Consider the following 7,145-nt stretch of genomic DNA (forward strand, 5'->3'; position numbering starts at 1 on the left):
GAGAGAGAGAGAGAGAGAGAGAGAGAGAGAGAGAGAGAGAGAGAGAGAGAGAGAGAGAGAGAGAGAGAGAGAGAGAGAGAGAGAGATTAGTGCGGGTGTCAGGGGTTATGGGGAGAATGCAGGAGAATGGAGTTAGGAGGGAGAGATAGATCAGCCATGATTGAATGGCGCAGTAGACTTGATGGGCCAAATGGCCTAATTCTGTTCCTAGAACTTATGAGTGAGTGGACACGCAACTTTTCAGGTCAGGACCCTTCTTCAGACTTTCTTCCCGACTCCACAGTGAATGGTGGGGTCTGGAGAGTGTTGTAGAGCAGAGGGATCTAGGAATACAGGGTTAGATTCAGCTCTTGGGACTAACGGAACTAACGGAATCAAGGGAGAAAGCAGGAACGGGGCACTGATTGTGGATGATCAGCCATGATCACAATGAATGGCGGTGCTGGCTCAAAGGGCCGAATGGCCTCCTCCTGCACCTATTTTCTATGTTTCTATGTTTCTATGTTCCTTGAAGGTCGAGTCGCAGGTAGACGGGTGGTCAAAAAGGCTGTTGGCCTTCATCAGTCAGAGTATTGAGTATAGACGTTGGGTGAGACCGCATTTAGAATATTGTGTTCAGTTCTGGGCACCATGTTATCGGAAAGATGTTGTCAAATTGGAAAGGGTAAAGTGAAGGTTTACTAGGATGTTACCAGGACTCGAGGGCCTGGGCTATAGGGAGAGGTTGAACAGGCTGGGATTTTATTCTCTAGAACGCAGGAGGATGAGGGGGGATCTTATAGAAGTGTATAAGATCATTAGATTAATAGATCGGTAGACACACAGAGTCTCTTGCCCAGAGTAGGGGAATTGAGGACCAGAGGACACAGGTTCAAAGTGGGGGGGTAGATTTTTGAGGAATCTGAAGGGTAACTTTTCCACACAGAGGGCGGTGGGCGTATGGAACAAGCTGCCAGAGGATGTAGTTGAGGCTGGGACTATCCCAACGTTTAAGAAACAGTTAGACAGGTACATGGACAGGAAATGTTTAGAGGGATATGGGCCAAACGTAGGCCAGGTGGGGCTAGTGTAAATGGGACATGTTGGCCGGTGTGGGCAAGTTGGGCCGAAGGGCCTGTTTCCACGCTGTCAGACTGTATGACCCTTAGCTGGGGTGTGTTGGGCAGGATGGGCAAGTAGGGCCGAAGGGCCTGTTTCCACGCTACGAGACTCTGACATTTAGATGAGGTGTGTTGGTCAGGATGGGGGGGGGTTGGGCCGAAGGGCCTGTTTCCACACTGTCAGACTGTATGACCCTTACATGGGGTGTGTTGGTCAGGATTGGGGGGGGGGGGGGGGGGGATGGGCTGAAGGGCCTGTTTCCATACTACGAGACTCTGACCCTTAGCTCTGGGGTGCATTGGTCAGGACAGGGCGTGGGCTTTAGGGCGTGGGCTTTAGGACGTGTCTCCACGCTACAAGACTCTGGGACTGATGGCGTTGGTGCGCTGTTGCCGTTCCAGATGCCCCGTGAGCGTCGGTGAGAATGGGCAACACACATTCGGAGACGTTGGTGTCGAGGGAGAGGGAGTTGCCCCAGCAGAACGTGGAGGTGCCGGGGAAGGAGGGAGAGGAGGACAAGGCCGGCCGCAAGCCGACGGCCGGCAAGGACGTGTCGCCGCGGGCAGCGTCGGCCCAGGGCGCCGGGCCGGAGCCGGGGCAGGAAGCGCAGGGCCGGGAGAACGAGGGCAAGGCTGGGCCTGCCGCGGGGGTTCGCCAGCCCCCTCCAGCCGGGCCCTCGGCCCCCGGGCGTCAAGGCCAAGCTGGGCCCGGGCAAGAAGAGGAAGATCGCCAAGGCCCGCAAGTGGGCCTCCAGCCAGGTGGCATCGCAGGAGCCCGTGATGGCCGTGGAGAGGCTGCGGCCCATCGTCATGGCCGAACAGGCCCGTGGGCAGGCTGCCCGCCCCGGCCTGCCCACCCTGGGTGGGGGCGGCTGCCAGCTGGCGAAGGAGGGTGGGCAGGAGAGGCAGCCCAGGCCCAGTGGTGGGGAGGCCGCGGGGCTGGATGTCCCTCACCCCCAGGGGCCTGAGCTGGGGCCCGGGCCCGGCACCAAGCACAGGGGCCAGGGGGAGCCCACCGGTGCCATCCTCTCCCACCCCGGCCGCCACCCCGCCCCGGGCAAAGCGGGCAAGAGGGCCCAGTTGCCGTGGGCAGCCCAGCAGCCGGCCCAGCAGGGCGAGGTGGGGGCCGCGAGGGGGCCCAGTCGGCCAGGCGGCCACCAACGCCAACGGGAAGGAGTCACCCTGCAAGCTGATCAAGCTGAGGCATTATCCGCCTCCCCGTCCCCACCCCGGGGGCCGGCAAGGGGCAAGGGCCCGGCGAACCACAGGCCGAGGGGCCCTCGGCCCCCGGGAAGGAGGGCCAGGGCAGCGGGGGCGGGCGAGACCAGGCCCGGGCAGGCCTGCCCGCCTGACGCTGGACCGGGCAAGAACATGCCGGAGCCCGCGGTGGAAGCGGCCCCCAGGCACAGCCGGCTGAAGGCCCACTCTTTTCTCAGCAAGCGGGGGGCCCACGTGGAGCCGGCCCTGAGCTTGGCCCCGCGCCCGGCCCCTCCTCCCAACCTTTCGCCCCTCTCACCCACCCGCCAGGCCTCCGCCCCGGCGGCCATCTCCTACGCCCAGGCCCTGAATCAGGCCCCAGAGCCGCGTTGCCCCGGGCAACCCTGGCCCGCCCAGAGGGAGGTGGAGGCAGCTAGGCCCGGAGACCAGGGAAGCAGCCGAGGCCCGACAAGCCCAGGACCCCCGGCTCATCCGCCAGCAAGAAGAAGCTGCCCCTTCTACGAGCAGCTGATCGCCAGCCTCAAGAGTCAGGCCCAGCGGCAGAAGGGGGTCAGGCCCCAGAGGCCGGCGCCGGCCCAGGAGGGGCCGGGCAAGGCCGAGGCAGAGGAGGAGGCCCGGCCCGTCGCCCAGGCAACGCCCTCCCCCCTGCTCCTCCCCAGCACAGGGCCTTCCTCCGATCCGGGCCCTCCCCCCTTCCCGCGGCCCCCCTCCCGCTCCTCCTTCCAGTTTGAGGGCCGCGTTTGCCCAGAGAAGGGTGGCGGGGAGATGCCTGCCTGGTTCCAGGCTCCGTGCCCGCTGAGGCCCGAGGAGCAGGCCCAGGCCTACCACGGAGTCTCCCTGGTGGCCCCCGCCACGCCCGCCAGCCCCCCCCTGGTCCCGGTCACACTGGACTGGCTGCGGCCTGAGCCTGGGGCCCCGGCCTCTCTGCCCTGCCCGCTGCCCGTACCAGGGGTGGAGCCCCTGCCAGTCTGGCCCCTGGCACAAGGTCAGGGCCAAGCCCAGGCCCAGGCGGGCAGCCTGACTCACCCGCAGTGCCCACAGCCTGCGGCCCAGGCCCTCCCACACCCACCACTACCCACTGGCACCGAGCAGCCACCGCAGGCCCTGGCACTGCCCCAGCCCACCAGCCAGGCCGAGGCCGAGCTGCCGACCAGGCCCAGGCCGTCCCCAGACCCGGCACCACCCACCTCCAAGGCCCAGCTCCAGGCCGATACTAAACCTGCCCCCAAACCCCCGGCCCCGGCTCGGCCCAGGGCGGGTGGCGCCAGGCCTCAGCGGCAGGAGCAGCTGGCAGTGCCCAAGGCCCCGTTCCCTGCCGGCCCCCGCCAAGGCCCGGCCCCAGACTCAGGCCCGGGGCCGGAAGGTGCAGCCCTGCGGCCCCAGCCAGCGGCCAGAGCCTCCCACCGCCCCGGCAGAGGCAGAGACGGCCCGCGATGGCAAGGCCGAGGCTCGGCCCGCTGGGCGCTGGGCGGCCTTCCAGGTGGACAGGACCTGCACCAGGACCTGCCGCTGCCGGCACCGCCACGCCCACGCCCATGGGCATGGGCCCTCACGCCTGCCCAGGAACGTCGAGGCCTGGTGAGTCTACACGCACCACCGCACACACACACACACACACACCCCATACACACACACACCCCACACACACACACACACACCCCCACACACACACACACAGACACCCCACACACACACACCCCACACACGCACACACACACCCCACACACACACACACACACACCCCATACACACACACACACACACGCACACGCACACACACACCCCACACACACACACACACCACACACACACACACACAGACACCCCACACACACACACCCCACACACGCACACTCTCACACACACCCCACACACACACACACACACACACCCACACACACACACCCCACACATCCCTCACTCCCCACAACAATGACACAACTCTGGTGAAAGTTTGGTTTAGTTTACTTTTAGTTTCAGTTTAGTTTAGTTCAGAGATACAGCAGGGACACAGGCCCTTCGGCCCACCGAGTCCGTACCGACCATCGATCACCCGTCCACACTAGTTCCACGTTATCCCACTCATCCACTCCCCACACACTGGGGGCAGTTTACAGAGGGGCCGATTAACCCACAAACCCGCACGATTTTGGGATGTGAGAGGAAATGACTTTCAACATGAATCACACAAAACAGCACTGGAAATGTCCCGCCTCAGTCTTGCACAGGCCTCGATTATTCGTACACTCTTGTACCCCAGTATGATTGTGCCAATGTTTAGTAACATTTTTCTTACTGAACTGAAAGCAAGAGAGGAATTTCACTGTACATGGATGGGCACATGTGAAAATAGGGGTTGCCAACTATCTCACTCCCAAATAAGGGACAAGGTGACGTCACTGCCCCGCGCCACACGTGACCTCACCCAGCCAGCGGCCACATGCTCCCGCTCCACCAATGGCGGCCGCCCGGACCGGGAGGCGGGTTGCTACGCAACCTCAGGCCCAGGCCTCCGGGCCTACACTGTCCGGGCCTACAGTGTCCGGGCCTACAGTGTCCGGGCCTATACTGTCCGGGCCTACAGTGTCCAGGCCTACAGTGTCCGGACCTATACTGTCCGGGCCTGCAGTGTCCGGGCCTGCAATGCTCGGGCCTACAGTGTCTGGGCCTACAGTGTTCCGGGCCTGCAGTGTCCGGGCCTACAGTGTCCGGGCCTACAGCGTAAGGGCCTACAGTGTCCGGGTCTACAGTGTCGGGGCCTACAGTGTCCGGGCCTACAGTGTCCGGGTCTACACTGTCGGGGCCTACAGTGTCCGGGCCTAGTGTCCGGGCCTACAGTGTCCGGGCCTACAGTGTCTGGGCCTACAGTGTCTGGGCTTACAGTGTCCGGGCCTACAGTGTCCAGGCCTACAGCGCCCCCTGGGCCTAATACGGGACAAGGGCGGTCCCGTACGGGACAAACCAAAATACGGGATGTCCTGGCTAATAAGGGACAGTTGGCAACCCTAGGTGACAATGATGCATCATTGAATCACAGAACTGTTGAAACCAGAGTATCAGGAGGAAACCCACATAGTCACAGGGAGATACACAGAGTGCTGGAATAATTCAGCGGGACAGGCAGCATCTCCGGAGAGAAGGAATGGGTGGAGCTTCGGGTCCAGACCCTTCTTCAGACTGAGAGTCAGGGGAGAGGGTAACGAGAGATACAGACGGTGATGTGGAGAGATGTAGAACAAGTGGATGAAAGACTCCAGTCTCCAGACATCAGTCTGAAGAAGGGTCTCGACCCGAAACGTCGCCCATTCCTTCTCTCCAGAGATGCTGCCTGTCCCGCTGAGTTACTCCAACGTTTTGTGTCTATGTAAGGTCGTAAGTGACAGGAGCAGAATTAGACCATTCGGCCCATCGAGTCTACTCTGCCATTCAATCACGGCTGATCTATCTCTCCCTCCTAACCCCATTCTCCTGCCTTCTCCGCATAACCGCTGACCCCCGTACCGGAGCTAACCCCATTCTCCTGCCTTCTCCGCATAACCGCTGACCCCCGTACCGGAGGAGGTCTCTTGGCGGGCGGCAGGGGGCAGACGGGCGGGCGGGCGGGGCGAGGGAGCAGGCGGTGGGGGAGCTGGCGGGGGGGGGCGGGGGAGCAGGCGGGCGGCGGGGGAGGGGGCGGACGGGCGGGCGGGGGGAGCGGGCGGACGGTGGGGGGAGCGGGCGGGAGGGGGCGGGGGAGCGGGGCGGGCGGCGGGGGAGCTGGCGGGGGGTGGCGGGGGAGCTGGCGGGGGGGGGCGGGGGAGCGGGCGGGGGAGTGGGGGAGCTGGCGGGGGGGCGGGGGAGCTGGCAGGGTGGGGGGGGCGGGGGAGCTGGCGGGGGGGGGGGGCGGGGGAGCTGGCGGGGGGGGCGGGGGAGCGGGCGGGCGGGCGGTGGGGGAGCTCGGCAGCTGAACACTACAGTGCTGTTCCTCTCCTCTCCCTGTTCACACAGGAACGAGTGGGTGAGGCAGCCCTTCTGTGAGATCCCCTGGGTGAGGACGGCGTGCTGGCAGGCTCGCTGGTGGCCGGGACCAAGTTCTGCATCGGACCACTTCAAAGCCAACAACATGCTCAACTAAACCAGCACTGCCAGCGGGGGCCGGATGCAAGGCCGGACCTCAACTTTTTAATCATTTCAAGACTTTGGGAGATTTCTAGTTTTCGCCCGACAAGACCCATGTCCTGGACATTGTTCAGTTTCCAATTCCGGATTAAATACTGCTCTATTTTATTTGATTAAATCCCCGTTACTGCAGTTTGAATGCTCCGCACATGAAATCAAGTCGTCACTTAATGAAGGGGCAGAACTGTTAACGCTTGCAAATCAGCTCCTGCCATTTGTCACATTCCCCTCGCATGGTGCACTGGGTACAAGGCCGTCTCCACCCCACCCCAACCCCTCCCCCAACCCCCCACCCCTCCCCAACCCCCCACCCCTCCCCCAACCCCCCACCCCTTCCCCAACCCCCCACCCCTCCCCCAACCCCCCACCCCTCCCTCCCCTCAATCCCCCACCCCTTCCCCAACCCCTCCCCTCCCCTCAATCCCCCACCCCTTCCCCAACCCCCCACCCCTTCCCCAACCCTCCCCCAACCCCCCACCCCTCCCCACAATTCCCCAACCCCCCACCCCTCCACCCCTCCCCCACCCTCCCCCAACCCCCCACCCCTTCCCCAACCCCCCACCCCTCCCCCAACCCCCCACCCCTTCCCCAACCCCCCACCCCTCCCCCAACCCCCCACCCCTCCCCCAACCCCCCACCCCTCCCCAAACCCCCCACCCCTCCCCAAAC

General features: G+C 63.8%; 1 pseudogene; it reads left to right on the plus strand.

Moving 5' to 3' along the window:
- The first annotated feature begins 1,525 nt into the window (after positions 1 to 1,525).
- Positions 1,526 to 6,432, plus strand: LOC144611765 (uncharacterized; annotated as a pseudogene).
- Positions 6,433 to 7,145: the final 713 nt, after the last annotated feature.

This window comes from Rhinoraja longicauda, chromosome 41, assembly GCF_053455715.1.
Source record: "Rhinoraja longicauda isolate Sanriku21f chromosome 41, sRhiLon1.1, whole genome shotgun sequence".
Lineage (NCBI taxonomy): Eukaryota > Metazoa > Chordata > Chondrichthyes > Rajiformes > Arhynchobatidae > Rhinoraja > Rhinoraja longicauda.